Raw genomic sequence first — 23343 nt, 5'->3', positions numbered from 1 at the left:
CAGACAGACAGACAGACAGTTGGTTGCCACAACAAGGTTAGTTAATACATTATTCACCTTGCATAATTACCTTTTTTTCTTTTTTGTTGCAATAACATTTAAAATCTACTCCATCTACTCCCTTAAGATCTTTCAAGTATATAATACAGTATTGTTAACTATAGTCACCATGTTGTACATTAGATTCCCCAGAACTTATTCATCATACAACTGGAAGTTTGTACCACTGACCAGCATCTTCCTACTGTCCTAAGCCACCAGCCCCCAGCAACCACTATTCTACAGTCATCCCTTGCTATCTGCTGGGGATTGGTTCTAGAACTCCACCCCCTCTTCCACTCTTTCAGATCTAAAAAAATCAATGGATCCTCAAGTCCCTTATATCAAATAGTATAGCATTTGCATATAACCTATATTTGTATATTGGCTATAGCAGGGTATGTCTACCCATCACTTCATGGGGATTCAGCATAGTGCTTGACACATGGCAAATTCATGTTCTCCTCTTTGGAACTTTCTAGGGTGTTTTTTTCCCCAAATAGTTTCAATCATGGTTGGTTGCATCTACAGTTTCAAAACCTGAGGATACAGAGGGCCAAGTGTACTCTCTCTTTGTATATTTTTGTGAATAATGCTGCAGTGAACATGAGGGTTGTTGATATCTCTTCAAGATCCTGATTTCATTTTTTTTAGATATATATCCAGAAATAGGAATTGCTGGGTCATCTGGTAGTTCTATTTTTAATATTTAGAGGAACCTCCATACTGTTTTTAAATTTATATTGCCACCAACAGTGTACAAAAACTCCCTTTTCTGCACATCCTTGCCAATATTATTCTTGTCATTTGATAATGGACACCCTACAAATCTGAGGCAATATCTCATTGTGGTTTTAATTTACATTCCCTTGATGATTAGTGGATGATGAGCATCTTTTCATGTACCTGTTGGCTATTTGTTTATCTTCTTTGGAGAAGTGCTTATTCACATCCTTTGTCCATCTTTCAATTAAGTAGCTTTGTGGTGGTGGTTGTTGAATTGTAGGATTTTCTATATATTTTGGATATTAGCCCCTTATCAGATAGGCAGTTTGCCAATACTTTCTCCCATTCTCTAGGTCGCCTTTTTTTATTGTTTCCTTTGTTGTGCAGAAATTTTTTAGTTTGATGTAGTCATACTTATTTATTTTTGCTTTGGTGGCTTGCATTTTTGGCACTGTTGTTCTCTTTGTGTTTATTGAAATTGTCTCATTTGTGTAATTAAAATAATATTTATATTTAAATACAAGTTGAAAGCAAGGTCAATATGAGTCTACAGGATGAAATGACTGTCAAAATACCTAAGTTTGGCTACATTGACAGAGAATAATCTTTTTTTTAAAAAAAGAGGCAGAGATCAGATGTGATCTGGAATATAGAGCTCCTTCCATTTGGGGAGCCACACTTTGCTAGGGACACTGACATAGAGACCTTTTAAGGGTATTTAGAGGAAATCAATCAGAATGGTGAGAAAATCCAAAATCATTTCATAATAGGGATGGTGGAGAGAAGTGGGGACACCTAGCTTAGGAAGAAATGGGCTTAGAGGGAGCATAATGACTCTTAAATTTTTAAAGGGCTATAACTTGATATAATCATCATAAGCATTTATTTATTGAGTGCTCATTAATCCTCACCACAACTTTATCAGGAAGATACTAACATTATTGTTCCTTTACAAATGAGGGAACTGAAGCTCAGAAAGGTCAGGCAACTTGCCCGAAGTCATACATGCATTAATGGTAAAGCCGGCATTCAAACCAGAGTCTGTCTATCTCACCTCCCAGCAAAGGAAAGGGGACCGGGCTTGTCTGTGTGGCTCCTAAATAATATAACTAGGACCACAGAAGATATCTCTGTACTTAGATTTATCTCAGAAAAATCAAAACTGTCCAGCTATGGACTGGGTTGCCATGGAAGATAATGAATGTCCCTCTACACATTTATTTCTTTTTTTGTTTAATCAAATAATTTTAATCAAGTTAACAGTAAGCAATAAAAGTGTGATTGAGAAGCCCCGTATTTTATATTTTTAAATTGTTTTTCCTTATAAGGTGTTGATGGTGGGACCCACTCTTGAATCCTCTCTCTCGAGGTGAAATAAGGTACATATGATTCTGGAGGGCGCTCACCTTGAATTTATGGCTTGTCCAGATGAATTTGTGAGCAGTAGGTGGTTTTGTTGTTGGAGGATCATTAGTCACACAGTGAGGCTAACCATGCCATTCAGGCGGCACCATGCTTCCTTCTGCGTCAGAGAATGTGTTTTTGCCATTCGTTTCAGTGGTATATATAACCCATCAATGACAGCCAAAAAACTGCTTCATACTGTTTGTTCCCACACTGTCTTCCCCGACTAAAGCACCAACCCTCACATCATTTACCCTGAAGAGAATTCATAGATAGCCTCAGATGCCACCGCAGCCACCAACCTGCTGCAGCCGCGCTTCAAGACCATCTTGTCCTGTAGGCCTACGCCTCCAGGTGTGCCATTCCTGTCCTATACATTTAACGTAGGGTCAGTAACACTCAGAGTGATGCCAGAGGGATCTCAGACTTCAGTATGCATGAGCATCATCTGGAAGAGCTATATAAAACAAGATTCCTATGCTCCACCCCCATAAATCCTGATTCACGTGTCCTGGGGTGGTAAGATTCAGGAATTTTTTATTCTGTCAGGCTCCCAGGTGATACCAATGATTCTGGTCCAGGATTATACACTGAGATTCTTTTCAAGCCCTAAAATTCTATTACTTTTTAAAATTCAAACTCTCTGAATTATTTGTATCACAACCTGTTTCACGGAGTTGTAGCCATCGTGCCCCTAAACCATGCAAGTCTTGTTTGTTTGCTTCCTTTTTCTTATTCGAGTCAATAGAGTGTTTTACATGCTTTTAATGTAGCCTTTGTATAACCCTGTGGATTTTTTAATTCTCAGACATTGTTCATATATTAGAAACTGGCCTTTTTTTAGAACCCCATCTATATTTCTGATGAAGACTGAATAAAAGCAAACCTCATTAAATGATGAGACAAGGGACTGATAAATCTTAGCATCTCCTAATTGTCCGAGAGGAAATGTACTTTTCTAGTATGATTCACTCTTCAGCTGTCTAGCTCAATTTGGAATGGGAAATGAAAATGCTATTGTTTGCCAAGAAATAAGGACGATGACCATATGTTCTAAACTGTGTTTTATTATTTTCAACAGTGACAAACTGAGCATTAGTAAGTAGTGTTAATTTTTCAGAACTTCCAAACTCTCCTCCTGTTTACTTTGAGGGCACCTTTCTTTGCTCTTACCTACTGTTTTGATGAGGTAAAAAATTGCCCAGTGTCTTTAAAATAGGCAAAAGCAATCCAAAATCAAATATGAAGGAGAAAATAAGGGCTCCCCATAACTGCACCACCGGCTTCTGCTTCCTGGAGAGCAGCTGATGCAGCGTCCACAGCTGCTCTTTACACACAGGCCTGTCCCCCGCCAACTGAACAGCCAGCATCCTCATATAAGAACCGCAAGTGGCTTTTAAGTTGATAAGATAGAGTGTAGCTGCTGTATTTTATGACATAATTGAGCCGGTGTTCTTTTACAGAGTGCCACTGGCTGGCCAACTTTTAAGTCATAAACATTTGATTGTGGAGTCATTTAATTTAATGATTTGTTTAATCTTCAAATCACAAGAGGCTATTTTCAAAACACTTTGTTGCCATGTTGATCCTCTTTCAAGCTAAAGGATTAATAACATGTTGAAATGTGGTAGAAAAAAAAATTGACAATCAAGTTCTTTCTAAAAGAAACGGCACCTGAACAGAACATCAGTTGTATGCAGTGACAGATAACAGATACCTTTAAAGGACCAAATCTTTAAAATCACAAGCATTGTGGATTGAAATCTTTCTAAAATGTCTCATAGGCTTTCTTATTATCTTAAACAGAGCTGTGGAACACACTTTAAACATCCTTTAATGAACCAAAATGATCCTTATAAGTAAGTGTGATTCTATTATAGAACCGATTGGTATCCTCAGAGTTAAGGTTTGGTTGAATTTTTGCCTCTAAAATGCTTTCAGAACCTTACACTATTAGTCCTTTCATTGAATTTTTACAGTATTACACTTTTCCTTTTCACTTAAATGTGCCGACCACTGTTAATTTTTCCTTCCCTTTTAATTTGCTGTTAAATTTATTGTGTGCTAGAAATCTGGATTGCTAAACTTACTGGAAGTGTGTGCAAATGAGTAAGAGGAGTCGTTCTGAGATTTCTGTGACTCCTTAGTGTTTGAGAGTTTGTGCCATAAGCTTTAGCCTCTTGAAGAGTTTATTTTTGAACTATTCCTGCTGCCTCTTTATTGTCCTGTAATTAGGTTGCCAGATACCTGCCCTCTAGTTAAGAAAAGTGGGGCTGTGATCAAGCAATGATGGTGGCTGAGGTTTGTTTTATTATCATTCTGCTCTAGCCAGGTGAACTCTCTGTCTTCATAGCTACATCTTAGAGTGTAGCACCCACAATAGCAAACTGATTCTAGATAACTTTTCTCTTCAAAACCTAGCATCCCTCCATCTCTAAAGAGGAATTCAGACCTCACAAATGAAACCACAATAAGAGAAGAACACATGACTTCAGATAGGAGTTTTATAACTCAGCCACCAAGACCTTGGGAATGGAAGGCAGTCAGTCCCTCAATTGGAGTTTTTCACCTCCCCTACCTTGAGAGATTAAGGAAGGAACCAAAATAGGAAAACAGGGAAAATATACCATATTACCCTCCTGAGAGTTGTGATTCCTTGAAATACTTTTCAAGTTATAGGTACAGGTTCCTTTTGCTGCTGTAAGAAATGGCTTTCATCAGGTAAAAGTTTTCATTCTGGCCCTCAATAACCTCTAGGATATGGTTCAAACCTACCCCACACCCCTTCCTAATCTCACTTTCTACTGCTCTCTCCATGCCAGACCCAGTCCTCCCTGGCTCCCACATCTTCCGTGTCTCTGCCTTTCCAGAACTTATTAGTGCTAATATGTACTCCTCAGAGGGGAATAGAAAACCAAGGTGGGCGTTCCATGGTCAAATAAATCTGGGAAATGCTGCATTAATCTGCATAAGACAGATATTTTTAACTATAGTACTCAAAATCAGTTAAAATCCTAATGTTCAGTTAAATCTCCAAAAGGGGAATGTAGTATAGAGCGAGGGTAAGCATTTGTCCCAATTACCTAGGACAGCCCCAATTTATACCTGTTGTCCCAGCAAAATTAATAGTGTCTTTTTTAGCTTTTAAAATGCCTCATGTTGAACAATATGGTTTTCCTATAGATAGCACTTTCTAAATTAATTTGACCATGATACCCATTTCTCATAGAATATCTAAGTATCCTGTGAACACAGCTTGGGAAACATGACCTTTGCCCCACTTTGCTAGCTGTCTACCTAGATCTCAAATCGTTACCCTCTGGTGAAGTCTTCCCTTATTACCGGGCCTCCTGCACGCTGGAAGTACTTTCTCCCTCTGAAAGTCATAATGCCTTCTTTGTATCTTTCCCTTGCAACATTTAGCATGTTCTGCCCCATTTTTAGTTTGGGGTTCAAGCCTTCCTTCCAATACTATAACATTCACAGTCAAATGCAGGTAATGTTTCACTTTTTATTCCCCCAAAATGCCAAACTCAAAAAACACCTTTGGATGATTAATTTAGTTGCACCTTCCTTTCAGTATATGGAGGCAGATCCCCAATGCAGGTCAACCCATTTCCCACCACATCCCTCTCCTGCCTTCTTGCAGGCCTCTGCTCATTATCCATCCCACCCCCTTTCCTATCTCCCACTTAAGCATTTAAGCATGCTCAAAATTCTCCCGCCTTACTTCCTAGTCACTTGTCAATCCACTCCCTTCTGGCTTCTGTCTTATATCCTCCACCCAAATTGCTCACATCAGAGTCACCAATCACTCCCCCCCCCGCCAAATCCAATTGGTACTACTCATTTGGGTTTGGAAAGCTCGGATTCTGAAAAAGTTTGCTTCCATGGTTTATACTCTCTCTGAAAGTACTCAAAGGTCCTCCAAAACGTACTAGTAAACATAGAATTACCATATGATCCAGCAATTCCACCTCTAAGTATATACCCAAAGGAATTGAAAGCAAAAACTCAAAACAGATACTTGTACACTGATGTTCATGGCAGCATTAATCAATAGTCAAAAGGTACAAAGAACCCAAATCTCCATCATGTAGATGAGTGGATAATCAAAATGTGGTATATACGTTCAATGGAATGTTATTCTTTTTTGTTGTTGTTAACCTTCACCCGAGGATATTTTTTCCATTGATTTTCAGAGAGAATGGAAAGGAGTGGGGAGGAGAGAGAGAGAGAGAGAGAGAGAGAGAGAGAGAGAGAGAGAGAGAGAGAGAGAGAGAAACATCAGTGTGAGAGAGACACATCCATTGGTTGCCTCTGGCATGTGCCCCAACCAGGGCCAGGGACAAACCTGCAACTATTCAGTGTGCTGGCCAATGCTCTAACCCAGTGGTCGGCAAACTCATTAGTCAACAGAGCCAGATATCAACAGTACAATGATCGAACTTTCTTTTTAGAGCCAACTTTTTTAAACTTAAACTATATAGGTAGGTAAATTGTTATTAACTTAATTAGGGTGCTCCTAAGGCTTAGGAAGAGCCACACTCAAGGGACCAACGAGCCGCAGTTTGCCAACCACGGCTCTAACCACTTAGAAACACAGGCAAGGGTGGGAGATTATTCATTATTAAAAAGGAATGAAATTCTGCTGCAAGCTATAACCTGGATGAACCTGGAGTTTGAACATTATGCTAAATGAAATAAGCCAGACACAAAAGGACAAATATATGATTCCACTTATGAAATATCTTCTACATTAACACTAATAAAAGAGAAAAATGGTAATTGGCGTACGAGCTACCCTTTTCATTGGCTAATCAGGGCTATATGCAAATTAACTGCCAACTAAGATTGGCAGTTAACTGCCAACTAAGATTGGCAGTTAACTGCCAACAAGATGGCGGTTAATTTGCATATGTAGGCACAATGCAGGGAGGCGAAAGGGAAAGCAGGAAGAAGCCCCCTGCCACTGACAGTGATTGGAAACCCAGGGGGGAGCTAAGAGCTGGGGGGCAGGGCAAAGGCGGCCCTGAGGCTGCCTTTGCCCTGCCCCCCAGCCATGATCAGAGAATCAGGTGCCTTTTCCGCCCTGGCCAGTGATAGCAGGAAGTAGGGGTGGAGCCAGCGATGGGAGCTGGGCACGGTCGAAGCTGGCAGTCCCAGGAGCTAGCGGTCCCTTGCCTGGGCCTAAAGCGAAGCCCACGATCGTGGGGCCGCTGCCACTGCAGGTCCCCGCTGCCCGGGCCGGACGCCTAGGTCAGAGGTGTCAGGCCTGGGCAAGGGGCCGATCCTGCGATTGGAGGGTGATGGGGGTCAACGCCTGAGGGCTCCCAGTATGTGAGAGGGGGCAGGCTGGGCTGAGGGACACTCCCCCCCACACACACACCCAGTGCACGAATTTCGTGCACCGGGCCCCTAGTATATATATAAAAGGCTAATAGGCAAAGTGTCCCCTCAGGAGTTTGACCAGGAGACCAGGAGTTTGCTCGCTCGCTATGACATGCGCTGACCACCAGGGCGCGGCGTGGAATGAAGGAGGACCTCAGCCGGCAGCCAGGGAACGGAGGCCCTGGCTGGCAGCTGGGGAAGAAAGGCCCCGATCAGCCCTGATTGCCGCCAGGCCTAGGGACCCTACTCGTGCATGAATCTCGTGCACTGGGCCTCTAGTCTATAATCAGACTCATAGAGACAGAAAGTAGAGCAGAGGTTACCAGGGGCTGGGAAAAGGGGAAATGAGCAGTTATTGTTTAATGGATTCCAAGTTTTTGATGAAAAAGTTCTGGAAAAGGGTAGTGGTAATGATTGCACAACATTGTGAATATATTGAATGCCCCCAAATTGTACACTTGAAACATGGTTGAATGATACATTTTTTTGTTATGTATATTGCACTACAATTTTTAAAAAAAAAGTGCCCGAAGTATTAAAGTCCTTGAAATTAAAATATTCATAGTAAATAGAGAAAAATCTGCCCTAACTGGTTTGGCTTAGTGGATAGAGCATCAGCCTGAGAACTGAAGGGTCCCAGGTTCAGTTCCGGTCAGGAGCACATGCCTAGCTTGTGGGTTTGATGCCCAGTAGGAGATGCAGGAGGCAGCCAATCATTGATTCTCTCTCATCATTGATGTTTCTCTCTCTCTCTCTCTCTCTCTCTCTCTCTCTCTCTCTCTCTCTCTCCCTCCCTCCCTCCTCTCTGAAATAAATAAAAATATATTTTTAAAAAAAGAAAAAAATAGAGAAAAATCTATTTTATAACTCCCTTCTGTTCAACAAGAATCTCCTGGGGGAAAACCTGAACTGGGGAATCCCCAGCCAATGCAGGCGTCCTAAGCAGGCGTCTAGTAAAGAGCTTTCCGCTTAAGCTTATCTCTCACCTTTCTGGTTACAGAGCCACGCTTTGTTTCCCAGTGCCAATGTTTCTGTAAAGTTAGAAGCCAAATCATATCTTCCCACTACCTTACATTATATAGGCAAAGGGGTTTTTTTCTCATTTTTTATTCTTTTTTATTCTTTTTTATATATTGTATTGATTTTTTTACAGAGAGGAAGGGAGAGGGATAGAGAGTTAGAAACATCAATGAGAGAGAAACATCGATCAGCTGCCTCCTGCACACTCCCCACTGGGGATGTGCCCGCAACCAAGGCACACGCCCTCGACCGGAATCGATCCCGGGACCCTCAAGTCCTTAGGCTGACGCTCTATCCACTGAGCCAAACTGGTCAGGGCTTTTTTCTCATTTTAAATTGCTCTCTCGGTGTCATTGCTCCAAAAGTTTTCCCTTCAGCTTTCTTCAGTCCTTTACTACCTTTACCCAACATCTCCCTCTCTCAGAGGACAGTGGTGTGTGTGTGTGTGTGTGTGTGTGTTTTAAGCAAGCAAGGAGAAAACCAGCCACTAGTATGTGTGGTGTGAATTATCGTGGGTGGTTGGGGAAGGGCATCAAAATTCACGCCTGCAACCCCTGATTAAATCTTTTATTGAGCATTAAGCTATCAATGCTCCAGTTTCCTGCCCATGGGGTTTTTCATTCTTGTGTATTATTCTCTGTGAGTAATGAATGGCCTGTTCCCCATGCCCAGATTTTCTGTAACAGTGGGGAGCCAAATAAATCAAAGTGATTTCTCGGACTTTTCAAAGGTAACAACATTACTTGTTAATATCATTGACGATGTACCCATTGCCTGATATGAACGTCCTTATCCCAAAGCCTCCTAATTCCCGAACCCCAACTGAAGCATCTTGCTTCCTCAGAGATTGCTCTAAGTCTATCCCAGGGAAAGGCCACTCGTGTGTCTAGCGTGAGCTTTTATTTGGTTTGGTAGCACTTGAGCTTCCTGTAAAATTCTCACTCAAGGGTTAAGCTGTCCAAAATCCTGCTTGGGATAATTTTTATCATTGTAAATTCAGTAGATTGGGGTGGGGCCGGGGGGGGGGCAGTGCGGATAAAAGCATTGAGGTTTTTTAGTACACCAAGTTATTAAGGCCTGAACGTGGACTGTGGTAGTGGAAAAGGAATGATTCCAAAAATATTAAAAACATGAGAAAGGAGAGCACATGGTATCTGAAAAATTCGTTTCTCTGAGTGTCTTTTCCTTAGAGCTACCCAGTCACATGGGAGAAAGTTCCCTATTAGAATAAAGTTATAGGAAGCATCTTTCTTACTTTTTTCCCCTTTAAAAAAATTGCCACAAGGACTCTTTACTCCCATGGAATTTCGAGGAGATCCCATGAAACTGTGCGAGAATTGTGCCTCCTCCAAGGATACTCCCTCATGCACACGACGCTGGCCGGATTTTGTAACTGCGTTTATGACTGATTTACGGAACTTTTACTTGGCAGGCCCTGCTGTTACTGTTAGCTGGTTACTATGGATCTTTCAACATGCCACTCTGGCATGTTGCATTAAAAATAGCCTCCCAAGACTGTACAGAATACATAGAACAACGCGAGTACAGTCATAGCTGCAGACTCCGGGCTCTCCTTTGGTGCCTATGTGTCCACACGGGCTCCTATATGAAGCGCAGCTGCAGGAAAAAATTCAGACACCTTCAAAAATGTCTGATTGCATTGTAATTTTTTAAAGCTTCCCCAATGCAAAAGTTCTCAGGGATCAACAACATCCCAAACAACTGTAGACCAAAAGAATTTTAAAACACAAGTTACAATTATTTGTTAAGGGCATAGATCCATAGATAGACTGCCTGGGTTTGAATCCTGCCTCCAATACTTAACTAGCTCTAGGATCTTACCAAGTTATACCATGGCCAGAGATACCTCATCCTCAAAACAGAGTGATAACAATATCAATCTCAAAGGGTCCTTCTGAAGATTAAGGAAGATATTCAGGTCATAGTTCTTGGTTCAGTACTTGCACATAGAAGGTACTTAATAATAAGACTATTACCCTTTGAATGCTGCTTTATAGCATGTAGACTCGTAGCATTTATCAACATGTAACTTATGTTACAGTGCCTGGCATTGAGTATGTGCTTAATAAGTATTTGTTCGCTGAAAGAGTGATGTCCGGTTACTTATGCACATGTCTTAAAGTTTTGTCTAGATTATATACTTCTCAAGGTCAGAGCTGTAGTCCCTGCATGCCTCTTTGTGTTCTCCACACGCTTTATGGTGGGTGCTGAAGAAGTATTTGTACAATTAATTGGAAAAAGAAGGCTATTACAATATGAGACAACTATTAGTGTGTAAACTGGTAGAAAAAAAATCACAGCTTCAAGCACAAATAGAATCCAGTGCCAGGAAAACATTGAAGTTCCCTGAAACTAAATGAGTATATCAAGCTACATATGAATACAATATTTGTAATGCTGGGTCTGGTTCAGTGAGTCTGGTTCTAGCTGGGTACTGCAGAGGGGAGGAAAGCTTTTATCTCTCTCCCACCCCTGGCCTCAGCCCATGAGCTAGGCTTGCCCATGACTCAAGAGAAGAATTGCTCTCCCAGAGCCAGACACCACAGTCACCACAAGCAAAGTAGTTTCCTTATACCACTTCAAGAGTCATTGGATTCGGTGGCAGCAGCACAAGCAGAAGACTTATGCTGAGGGACATGGGGCCAGGATAGCACAGACTCTGCCCCAGTTTTCATCACTAGCATTTGAAATGAACTAGCATGAATGGAATTGTGCCCATGCAGAGGGGAGAAAAGTCCATCTCCTCCAAGAGAAAAGCCAATGTGCCATTCTGGATTGTTAGCAAGGAAAATAATAACAGGGTTTTGTGACTGTGGACTCAGGTTTGAGCCCCAGGGCCAAAGTGAAAATAATGAATCTGGTGTGTGTTTGTGTGTGTGTGTGTGTGTGTGTGTGTGTGTGTGTGTGTGTACCATTTCTTTCTTTTTCTGACTGTATGTCAACACTCTTCAACCATATGTCACCAAGAGCATACATGGAATAGACTGTTTGGTTTATTACTTGTCCCAGTAAGGGACAGCACTTACTATGGGGAAACCATGTGGTCTCTCAGCAAGAGAGTGTTAAAAAGAACCATGGATGTGGGCTTTGGTTGGGTCAAGCTCTAGGGAAGGGGCAGTTTATTCTAGACTGGGTGCTGTCAGAAAACAGGGATAATTCTACAATTATGTGTCTCAATAAACCTCATCTTTAAGGACAGATTAAAGTGAGGATAAAGCTGTAATCACCAAAGAAACAGCAGTCACTTACATTAGTCAGAAGAGGGGGTTTGGGGTAATTTGTGGTTTGAGCAATGTTCATGGATTGTCTGTGTTCAGGCATCATTACAGAGTCATTGTCTTGATCCATCCTAGTCAGAGTAGCCTTGTATGATGCTGACGCTCCGTGAAATTGTTTATATTCAATAGGTGAACCCAAGACCTAGCTACAAGTGCCAAGCCAGTTGGCAATACCCAGGCCTAGCTGATTGTGCTTGGCATTGTGTCTCCCCAAAAATGTATACTCACTTTAACAACTGGTACCTCGCTAGCATAGTAAAAGAGAGAAACAGTAAACCCATTGGAAATGTATTTCCACAGGCCTTCTGATAAATTCTCTTATAGATTGGTACAGCTTTATTAACTGCATGATGATAGTACCCAGCAAGATTTATTATCAGGTTGAGGTCAACCTGCACTATCTACTGGTATGCCACAGGGCACTACCCTTGGTTCTGTCTTGTCAGTTTGCTTATCATTGAAGTCATGTGCTCAAAAGCTAAGCAGATAGTAAATACAGAGTATCCCAAAAACATGTATACACACTTTAACAGCTGATAGCTCAATTGATGTTTCTTTCTTTTCAGCCAGATTAAGCATTGAACAAAGGAAATTCATCATAAAATGCTACTGGAAGTTTGAAAACACTGCCTTTTTGGGGATACCCTGTGTCCCCCCCCCAAATGTACATATACTTTAACAGCTGATAACACACTTAATTTTCACTCCTTTTCAGGTTTAACTGATTTTTAATCACTGGTGAAGCCAGACTAAGCTTTGAACAAAGAAGATTTATCTACTAGACTTTTTTATGGAGCTACATAAAAGATAAAGTTTATGGTACAAAAGCAGCAACAGTTGACAAATTGAGGGCGCACAAATACCAAACGAAATGATTCCCAGATGCAGAGTTCAAAACATTGGTTATAAGGATTCTCAATAAACTTAAGGGAAGAGCAGATGAACTTATTGAGAACTTCAACAAAGAGATAGGAAACATAAAATTGGAGAGAGAGAGAAAAACAGTCAGAAGTGAAGACTACAATAACTGAAATAAAAATACATTACAGGAAATCAACAGTAGAGTAGATAAAGCAAAGGATCAAATCAGAGATTTGGAGAATTAGGAAGCAGAAAACACCCAATTAGAATAACAAAAAGAATCCAAGAAAAACTAGGATAGTTTAAGGAGCCTCTGGGACAACTTCAGGCAACATTCACATCATGGGGGTGCCAGAAGGAGAAGAAAGAGAGCAAAGAATTGTAAACCTATTTGAAAAATAATGATGGTAAACTTTTCTAACCTAGTGAAGGAAATAGAAATACAATTCCAGGAAGCACAGAATTCCAATCAAGTTGAACCCAAAGAAGCCCACACCAAGACAAAATGCCAAAGGTTAAAGACAAAGGGAGAATCTTAAAAGCAGCAAGAGAAAATCAGTTATCTACAAAGGTGCTTCCATAAGACTGTCAGCTTATTTCTCAACAGAAACTCTACAGACCAGAAGGGGTTGACATAAAGTATTCAAAGTTATGAAAAGCCAGGACCTACAACCAAAATTATTCTACCCAGCAAAGGTATCATTTAAAATTGAAGGACAGATAATGAGCTTCCCAGACAAGGAAAAGCTAAAGTTGTTCATCACCACCACATGAAAATTATAAGAAATGTTAAAGGGTCATCTTTATGAATAAAAACAAAAAAATATACTAAAAATATGAATAATAACCTTGGCTAGTGTGGCTCAATTGAGTATTGTCCTGTGCACTGAAAGTTCACTAGTTCCATTCCTGGTCACAGCACATACCCAGGTTGCAGGTTTGATCCCTGGTCAGGATGCATGCAGGAGGCAACGAATCAGTGTTTCTCACACTAATGTTTCTCTTTCTCTCCCTCTCCTTTCCACTCTCTCTAAAAATCAATAAAAACATTTTAAAAATATATATGAATAACAAAATGGCAGTATATACATAACTATCAACAATTATTTTAAATGCAAATGGATTTGAGACTCCAGTCAAGCACATGCAGTGACTGGATAGATAATAAAAACAAACCCATTATATATACTGTCTACAAGAAACTCAATTCAGATAAAAAGACACACATAGACTGAAAGTAAAGGGATAGAAACAGCTATTCTATGAAAATGGAAATAAGCAAACAAATGAAAAAGCTGGAGTAGCAGTACCTATACCAGACAACATAGACTGTAAATCATGGGCTATAAGACTTTAAAACAAAGGCTATAATAAGAGAAAAGAAGGATTCAGCAATTCCATTTCTGGGTATTTATTTGAAGAAACCTAAAACACTAAAGGACATACACATCCATATGTTCATTGAAACTTATTTATGACTAGAGGCCCAGTGCATGAAATTCATGCACTGGGGGAGGGTGGGTCCTCAGCCCGGTCTGCACCCTCTCGCAGTCTGGGAGCCCCTGGGGGATGTCTGACTGATGGCTTAGATGTCCTAAGCCGTCAGTCAGACATCCTTAGCACTGCCGCAGAGGTGGGAGAGGCTCGCGTTGTCACTGCACTCGCCAGCCATGAGCTCGGCTTCTGGCTGAGTGGCACTCCCCCTGCGGGAGTGCGCTGACCACCAGGGGGCAGCTCCTAAACTGAGGGGCTGCCCCTGGTGGTCAGTCCACATCATAGTGACTGGTCGACTTCCCCCTGGTGGTTAGTGCACGTCATAGCAAGTGGTTAAGTGACCTTAGCATATCATTAGCATATTACACTTTGATTGGTTGAATGGCCAACTGGAGGACCAGACACTTAGCATATTAGGCTTTTATTATATAGGATAGCCAAGATATGGAGCAAACCAAGTATCAATAGGTAAGTGAATAAAGAAGTGGTGCATATATACTATGGAATATGACTCAACCATAAAAAAGAATGAAATTTTGCCATTACAACAACACAGATGAGCCTAGAGAGTATTATGCTGAGTGAAATAAGCCAGACAGAGAAAGACAAATACCACATGATTTCACCTATATGTGGAATCTAAAAAACAAAATAAATAAACAAGCAGAACAGAAACATACTCATAGATACAGGGAACAAACTGATGGTTGACAGATGGGAAAGTTTTGGGGGAAGAATGGATGAACAGGTAAAGGGATTAAGAAGTACAAGTTGATAGTTACAGAATAGTCATGGTAAAGTACAGCATGGGGAATCCTATCTAATAAAATGGTAATACGCAAATTAACTGTCACTCTGTCATAAAGATGGTGGCGCCCATAGCCACAAGATGGCAGTGCTCAGTCCTCTCAGCCCCACCGGAGTCCCCCAGTCCCAGGGGGGGCGGCCGCTGAGAGCAGGCAGCATGAGCGGCCTGGCAGAATGCTTGCTTCGTCACCGCAACAACGAAGCAAGTGTTCCACCCTGGCCACGGAGGGCCTCTAGGCAGCAGGCATGGAGCGGCTGCAGGGGGGAGGGGGGGTGCGGGGGGGGGGGGAACACTTGCATCATCGCCCCGAGGCAAACATTCCCCACCAAGCCGGGCGCAGAACGCTTGCGTCATTGCAGGCCAGGCTGTGGACCTGCACACCCCCCCCCCCCCCCGCCGAGCATGAATTTCATGCACTGGGCCTCTAGTATAGTCAATAATATTGTAATAACTATGTATGGTGTCAGATGGATACTAGATTTATCGGATGATCACTTTGTAAGTTATTTAAATGTCTAATCACTGTGTTGTACATCTGAAACTAAGTTGTACATCAACTATAATTAAAAAATTAAAATTCTTTTCAAAAAAAATTTATATATGTGTGTGTGTGTGTGTGTGTGTGTGTATATTATGATAAGTGGCTTGCCATTTTAACTTTGATATCTGACAATAACTTGAGGTAGGTAGTGTAAAATGAATTGAATTTTAGATGTCCACTGAGAATCAGAGACATGTTTCATGTGTAGGGAAAAATCCCACACATTTGATGGCCAGAAGTATGGATGTGTTAATAGAGAATCATGCAACAGAGGAAGAAACTGAGGTTTTTCTTACAATGTTTTATTTGTGAATTGGTACAATCCCAAGCCAGCGAGATTAAGGGGAAAAAGAAAGTGAAACTGGAAAAGAAGGTAAACCATACAAGGTAAAAGCCATCCCCTGGCTTTTTTCTTCCAAAGTCCCATTTTCTGGGAGAAGCAGAAATCACCAGGTCAGAGCATTTTTCTCTCCACTTCTTAGTGGAAATAAACACAGGATCCCAATTATCACTGCAGTTCAAGCACCGCTAGCTTACATGCCTTAGGTGACTGTTTCCCATTCTCTGCAGAAATCTCAAGATTACACTAGGAAAGGACCCATATCCTTTGTCCTTTGGGTCTCTCTCTAGCATTTAGTATGTCATTATCTATACCAAGAAACATATCCTGATGAAACAGAGAAATTCCAGATAAATAGACAGTAGGTTATTAGGAAGTTTTTAAAGATGACTAAAGTATTTTCGTAATCTTTTGAGACATCCCGTGAGATTTTCCTTGCATTAGAAACAAAATAATGATATGGTTTGACCCATCATCTGACAGGTTCGCACATCTCTCTTACATTTTTGAAAGGGATAATTAAACACTAAACTCAAGAGCTTGAGGAAGATTGTCCTGGTCATTCGTATACAAAGAAGGTGACTGAAGGCAGATGATAAAAAAACAGGATGTATGCCCTAGCCAGTTTGGCTCAGTGGATAGAGCGTCAGCCTGCGGACTGAAAGGTCCCGGGTTTGGCTCTGGTCAAGGGCATGTACTTTGGTTGCGGGCACATCCCCAGTAGGGGGTGTGCAGGAGGCAGCTGATCCGATGTTTCTCTCTCATGGATGTTTCTGACTCTCTGTCCCTCTCCTTTCCTCTCTGTAAAAAATCAATAAAATATATTAAAAAAAAAAAAACAGGATGTAGGTCGCAGAGATGAAAAAAGGAAAGGACAGCATAAATCTAAGAAAATTCTAGTGTCTGCTCCAGCAGGATTTGTATGCTAGATGCCAGGGAAAAATAGTACCACTGGAAGCAAGAGGGTTTCAGATAGTCAAAAAATTCCAGCTCTCCTGTTGCAACATATGGCAACATCCTAAGGGTGAGTGCTAAGATAGTGATTGTTTTGGCAACAATCTGCAGGACAACAGTCAAAGGCAACATGCCCCAAGGGAACAACCTAAAAGGTGTTAACTCCTAAAATATATGGAATAATTTCAAGTGTCCTAGTTAAGGGCAGCCAAGAGATGATTGAATTTTTATCCTTAATAATAACCATCATTGATTGAGTGGCTACTACATGAGGGCTGCTATATTATATACTTAAGTATACTGTCTCAAATGCTGTTTGTATAGTTCTCAGAGCCAAGGCACTGAAGCTCAGAGAGGTTCTAGAATTTTTCCAGAATCTCATAGCAAAGAAGTGGCAGAACTAGGAACTGAACCTAAGGATACCTGATTCCAAGTACATTCTCTATTTACTGAACCATACAGTGTCTCCAAACAAATACTGGAGTGGGTATAAGTAGGTATGCAGGTGTTCATATGGAAAACCATATGATAAATAATAATAGAGAACAAACTGTTTCGTGTACTCACAACTGTAAACCTACATTTGCCCACCTCTATGTTGAAAGAGGGCAATTGACATATGATTAAAAATTAATACCCTTGTGAATTACATTGATGATTGATTGGAATGGTATTTCACCAACAGCAAAGCAAAATGCATTTTCCAACCTGCTTATTCCAGCTCAGAGTCACAGGTGGCCAGAGCCTCCCCTGGCAGCTCAGGGAGCCAAGAGGGACAAATCCCTTGCAGATAAGAGGGGAGTGATGTAATTAGGTATAAATTACAGGCTTCCCTGAGAATGTTTGCATTTCATTTTGGTAATAATAATGTGATTTTCTGTGTTTCTCTTTTTGCCCTGCTTCCAGAGCCAATCTGATCCTCAACAGAAAAATATGTATATTAATCTATGTTTAGAATACTTGCCTTTCTGTTTTTCCTCAATCCTGGTTTTTATTTTATCATTCTCTTATTCAATAATTATTTATGCACCTAATATATGTCAGACACTTTGCCAAGTACAGTGGATACTAAGATGAGCACAACTTGGTTCCCACATCCAGCACCTCATAGCCTAATGAGAAAACTTACATGAAACAACTAATTGTAAGACAATATGATAAATTCTGTACTAAAATTATGCACACAGAATAGAAGTAGGACAAAATAGAAGGATCAGACTGAAGAGGCGTTTTGAGTTGGATCTCAAAGTATGAGATTGAGTTTGATGGATGGTGGTTGACTGGGGGTGAGGGGCTGGGAAAGTGTTGCAGGTAAATTTGTAATTATCTCACTTTTATTAACCTTATTGGGTAGATATATTTTGTTAAAAATGCTTTAAATCCTTTTGGAAAAAGAGATAGGAGATGATAGTATAGATTGAGAGTCAGACAGATTTTCATGACAATGGATTCTTATATAATTGGAGAAAGAAGGAGGCAGCCAAGACAAAGCCTGATCTAAAACTCAAGAATGAAAGGCACAATTACTTGCAAATCCAGAGTTCTTAAATGTCCATTTCTTGAAGAGGCTTAAAGCATATTCTGCTCATCTTTCCTCATTGATCTTTTTCTCCATAGTCATACCGTATATTTCTACTCTGACTGCTCTTTCAGAACATTAGCGTAAGTCTCACAGATTTTTCTTTCTTCATTTACTAGTGGTAAATGCAATTCATGTCAGTCACTTAATTTACCAGCAGTGACTCTACTACACCTTTCTTGCATAAGGAAATTTATTCCCTTAAATGCTGAGGTGGTTGCATTGATTTGTGTCCAAAGGTTATTATTGTCAAAGGTGTATATTAACCTGACTGTGTTCTAGCCCTCCTGTCTGTTCATCATTCTTTGATGTTCTCTTTGCATTGGGGATAAGAAAATAAAAAGCAGGGACTTTGAAGTCTGATCTGACTTTGAATTCATGCTCATCCACTTATTGGTTGTGTCACCTTGAGCAATTTATCTAATCTCTCTAACCTCAGTTTCCACATATGTAAAGTGATAACACTAAAATCAGCCACCTAGAATTGGTGAAATAATATATGCAGGGAGTCTAGCATGTTGTCTGGCATATGGTAGCTTCAATACATTGTAGCTACTGCTAAAGTACTAAATGGGTCTTCACTACTCATCTTTACTACACTCATGCATGCGTAGCATGTCAGTCAAAGATAGACTGCGTATATGAAAAGATGTGTTGTTCAGGAGGAATTTATTTTTTCTAATGGGAGCAATAACTGTGGGTCTTGGCAGTAGATTCCCTCTCATTCATTACCTCAATTTTGAGTGTACAGATTACATTCCAATCAGTCAGCCACTGACTTGTTTCAGCACAGAGGAGCCTGCCCACCAAGCACTACATATTCAGAGGGCACTACAGCCCTCCCAGATCTAGCTTGATGGTCACCAGGGGACATTGGTATAAATTCTTTATTGATCCTGTAGAAGGACACAGGTCCTCAGGAGCTACCTTAACAAGAATTAAGTGTCACTGTCACTGTAGTAAAAGCTTTCTGTGGTCAGTGGAACCAGCCTATCCCTGTACTTTGGAAATATTTTCAGGTTGTAACAATGGTAAAGCATTGATAAGTTTTATTTCTTCCATCCATTCCATGCCAGAGAGAGCTCTTTGTCCCAGATGGGGTCAGTGGAACCAAAAACAAAACTCCAAAGTCAAAATATTGAGTCCTCGGTTCTACCCCCTCTCCATGTTAAGTACCCTCTTCATTATGAATAACACAAAGTTCTTTATTCTGACCACTCCTCCAACATGCAATAGCCAAACCACATGGCCATGACAATCCCTTATGATCCTTCATGTTTCCGTCTTGATTTCTTATTCCTACTGATTCTCAGGCCACATTTCACTCCCCCTGAAAGTCACCATTATGGTGATCTACACCTAATACACCCAGTTTCTTCTCAGTATTTCCAGTCATTCCAGCCCACAACCTTGTTCATGGAGAGCATTAACAACCTTCAGTGTTCTATTTCTAACCCTATCAGAAAGGGGAGTGGGTGGTTGTGGACAGTGTTTATAAAATCTACAGTAGTGGACAGTAATGTCCTAGGCCTTCACACATACACTCACTGACACCTAACGATGCATTTCTCAGAAAGTATCCCAGTCACTAAGCAACACGTGACTGTATTGTCATAATCAGATTCATTTTTCTTAACCTTTACTCCTGCCCTCAAAAAAGTTTTTTCAAGGGCATTATACTGACTAAACATCATATTTACTTTTAACAGATTTATTTGAAAGTCCTTCATTCTCTCCACATTCCCACCTCTACTTTTCCAGAGATGTCAGCTTCCCTTCTCTCCTACAGGGGCAGCCTCTCCCTACCTGACAAGTCTTCCCAAAGTCAAGATCCTACCCCTTCAGTTCTGCTTGCCCACATTGGAATTCCCAGGAAGGAAACTTGTCTTTCTACATATTTGTCAAGTATCATGTACATTTAAAAAGTTAAATAAATAACAAATATTATACAGTCAACATGAATGTGTTCAATAAATACCTGAGGTATTATTTCTAGGCTCTAATTACACTGAATCTATGGACATAAGGTATATAAACAGAGAACTGGCTACAAAATAATAAAATTGTGTTTTGACTGCTCTGTGTTGGTAACAAGCCGTCAATGTGATTGGGTAGCCAAGGTGTCTCCTATCTTCCATCCTTGAGAGCACAGCCTCAGCTATCTATCACTCACACCAGGGATCATACTGAGAGGCTAGGAATAGCTCAAAGACTAGCCCATCTATGAGACATACTCATAGGTGTAAACAACAGATTGCTGATTCCAAAGGTAAGGGTGTGGGAGAAAGGGGAAATGGGTAGAGGAGATTAATTGTATGGTGATCAGTGGAAACTAAACCTAGTGATGAGCAGGTTGTAGTGTGTATAGATATTGAGTTATAATGTACACCTGAAACTTACATAATGTAATAAACTCGTATTACCTCAATAAAAATTATTTTTAATTAAAAAAAAAAGATTAGCCCAGTACAGTTTCCTTCCCCTGCAACATCAACCACAGCCTAGCTGCTGAAACCTCTCAGGTGAAATTCCTCAGCAGGGGTTCGCTGGCAATTCCTTGCCTGTGTATGTGTTGTTCCTAATTATGGGTCTGGCTTTGCCTCCTTAACTAATCTCTAGGCTCTTAAAAAGTGTCTTTTCCTTCTTTTTTATTCCCTCACAATACCGAACATTTAATCTGTGCTCAGGAATTTCTTGGTTTTTTTTTTAATTTATTGGGGTGATATTGGTTAATAAGATTATATAGGTTTCAATTGTACAATGCTATGATATATCATCTGTATATTGCCTTGTGTACAAAGTCAAGTCTTCTTCCATCACCATATAGTTGACCCCTTTACTACCCTGCCACCCCCTTCCCTCTCATAACCACCATACTATTGTCTCTGTTTATGAGTTTTTGTTTGTTTGTTTGTCTCATTGTTGCCTATAAAGTTTATATTTTTTAATTATCACCCAAGGATATGTTTACTAATTTGAGAGAGAAAGAGAGACGGGGGAGGGGGGAGGAACATGTATGTGAGAGAAAAAAATCAATCGGTTGCCTCCTGTACGCACCCCAACCAGGGATTGAACCTGCAATCTAGGTATGTGCCCTGACAATGAATCAAACCCCAATATTTTGGTGTAAGGGATGACACTCCAACCAACTGAGCCACCCGGCCAGGGCTGCCTTCACTTTTATTCCCACATATGAGTTACGTCATATGGTTCTTAACTTTTTCTGTCTTACTTATTTTGCATAGCATGATATTCTTAAGATCCATTCTACTACTCGGCCATAAGAAAAGATGAGTGAGGGCATGTGCCGGGGGGTAGCGGAGGCCGGGGGAAGGTCAATGGGGGGAAAAAAGGAGACATATGTACTACTATTTATAATACTTTAAACAATAAAATAAAATTTTAAAAAAGAAAAGATGAAACACAAATGGCAGTGTTTCATCTTTTCTTATGGCCGAGTAATAGTCCAATGATTATATGTACCACCCTTCTACCATTTTGCCTAATCTCATTTCTTTTTAAAATAATTTTGCATTGTGTATATAAAGTATTTCACACATATAGAAAAGAGCTAAAAATATTATGATAGTTATATAGCCAGTACCTGGATTAAACAAATGTTAATATTTTGCCATATTTTCATTAACCCTGTTTTGTGTTTCAGTGTTAGAAATGCAGAGAAAAACATCCCATAGCTTCAGATTATCTAGTTCATTCACATCTCAGGTTTTTAGCTACTACATATGTAAATATGTATTGTTGTTGTGTATATTTTAAATTTTTACATCCCTAGTGGTATTGTATATACTGTGTCTTGCTGCACCTTGCTTTTTTCATATGAGAGTTTACTTTTGAGATTCACCCATGTTGATATTTGTGAATCCAGTTCACTCATTTTTGCTCCTAAACAGTAGTTCATGCCCCTTTGGAGGGGCAGTGCAGCCACTCACACCTCTTTGCTCTTCTAAGCAGTGCTGCAGTGAACACTCGTAGACCTCACTCCTGGGCATGAACTTCTCCAGGCAGAGTTCTGTGGGTAACAGCTCAGGCGCTGAAGCCCAATTGCCCATTTCAAATCCAAGCTCCATCACAAAGTCCCAACAGTGTGACTGTGGGTGTGTTATTTAATTTCCTGTGCCTCAGTTTCCTCTTCAATTAAACTAGGATAATGATAGCATCTCCTTCAGGAGAATAAAGCAGTGAGCACTCAGTCTAAGACAGCCACTTAGACTATTGATGGGGCAGATACTTAGGAAGAGGGCCTGAGCATCTTTGCCTTTACTAAGTATTGCCAAATTGATTTCCAGTTGGCTGTACCAATTTACACTCTCGCCAGCACTATATGAGTTTTTGTCCCCTACATCCTCACCAGGACTTGGCATCCTTTGAAATGCAAGAAGATGAACAAATGAGATGAGAGAATGGGAGGAAATAAAGGCGCTCTGGTAGTAATCAGAAAGATCAGATGGCCAACAGGAGGAAACGGAATCAGTGGGATTCCTTTTTCCAAAAGGAGATTTGGAAAAGTGGGGGAAAGTGAGTTCTTTTAGGTAGGAAATAAAAAAAAAGTCATCTAGTGTCAGGCTCAATAGAAACTCTGGAGACTTACAGAAAATAAGAAGGCATGGTACTAAGATAGTGTTAACAGAGGGCATGTAGCAGGTGAGTAGAGGAGAAACAGTAGACACAGGCCCTTTGGAAATCTGCTGGTGACTTCTCAGAGAGGGTCTGAGCTTTCTTGGGTAGTGTAAGTAGGGTCAAAAGAACTCTTTCTGAAAAGGATCAAGGGAAGAGAGATAGAGACAGTAGTAAAACGTGAGGGTTCAGCCCAGCTGCAGTGGCTCAGTGGTTGAGCATTGACCTAAGAACTAGGAGGTCAGGGAACAT

At 40.6% G+C, this 23343-nt stretch overlaps 1 pseudogene; it reads right to left on the bottom strand.

Annotated features, from left to right (window-relative positions):
* Positions 1-2016: 2016 nt before the first annotated feature.
* LOC132242528 (NADH dehydrogenase [ubiquinone] 1 alpha subcomplex subunit 12-like) lies at positions 2017-22544 on the bottom strand (annotated as a pseudogene).
* Positions 22545-23343: the final 799 nt, after the last annotated feature.

This window comes from Myotis daubentonii, chromosome 10 (genome assembly GCF_963259705.1).
Source record: "Myotis daubentonii chromosome 10, mMyoDau2.1, whole genome shotgun sequence".
NCBI classification, from domain to species: domain Eukaryota; kingdom Metazoa; phylum Chordata; class Mammalia; order Chiroptera; family Vespertilionidae; genus Myotis; species Myotis daubentonii.
The sequence above is the reverse complement of the archived record's forward strand: the minus strand, read 5'-3'. Positions and strand labels throughout refer to the sequence as shown.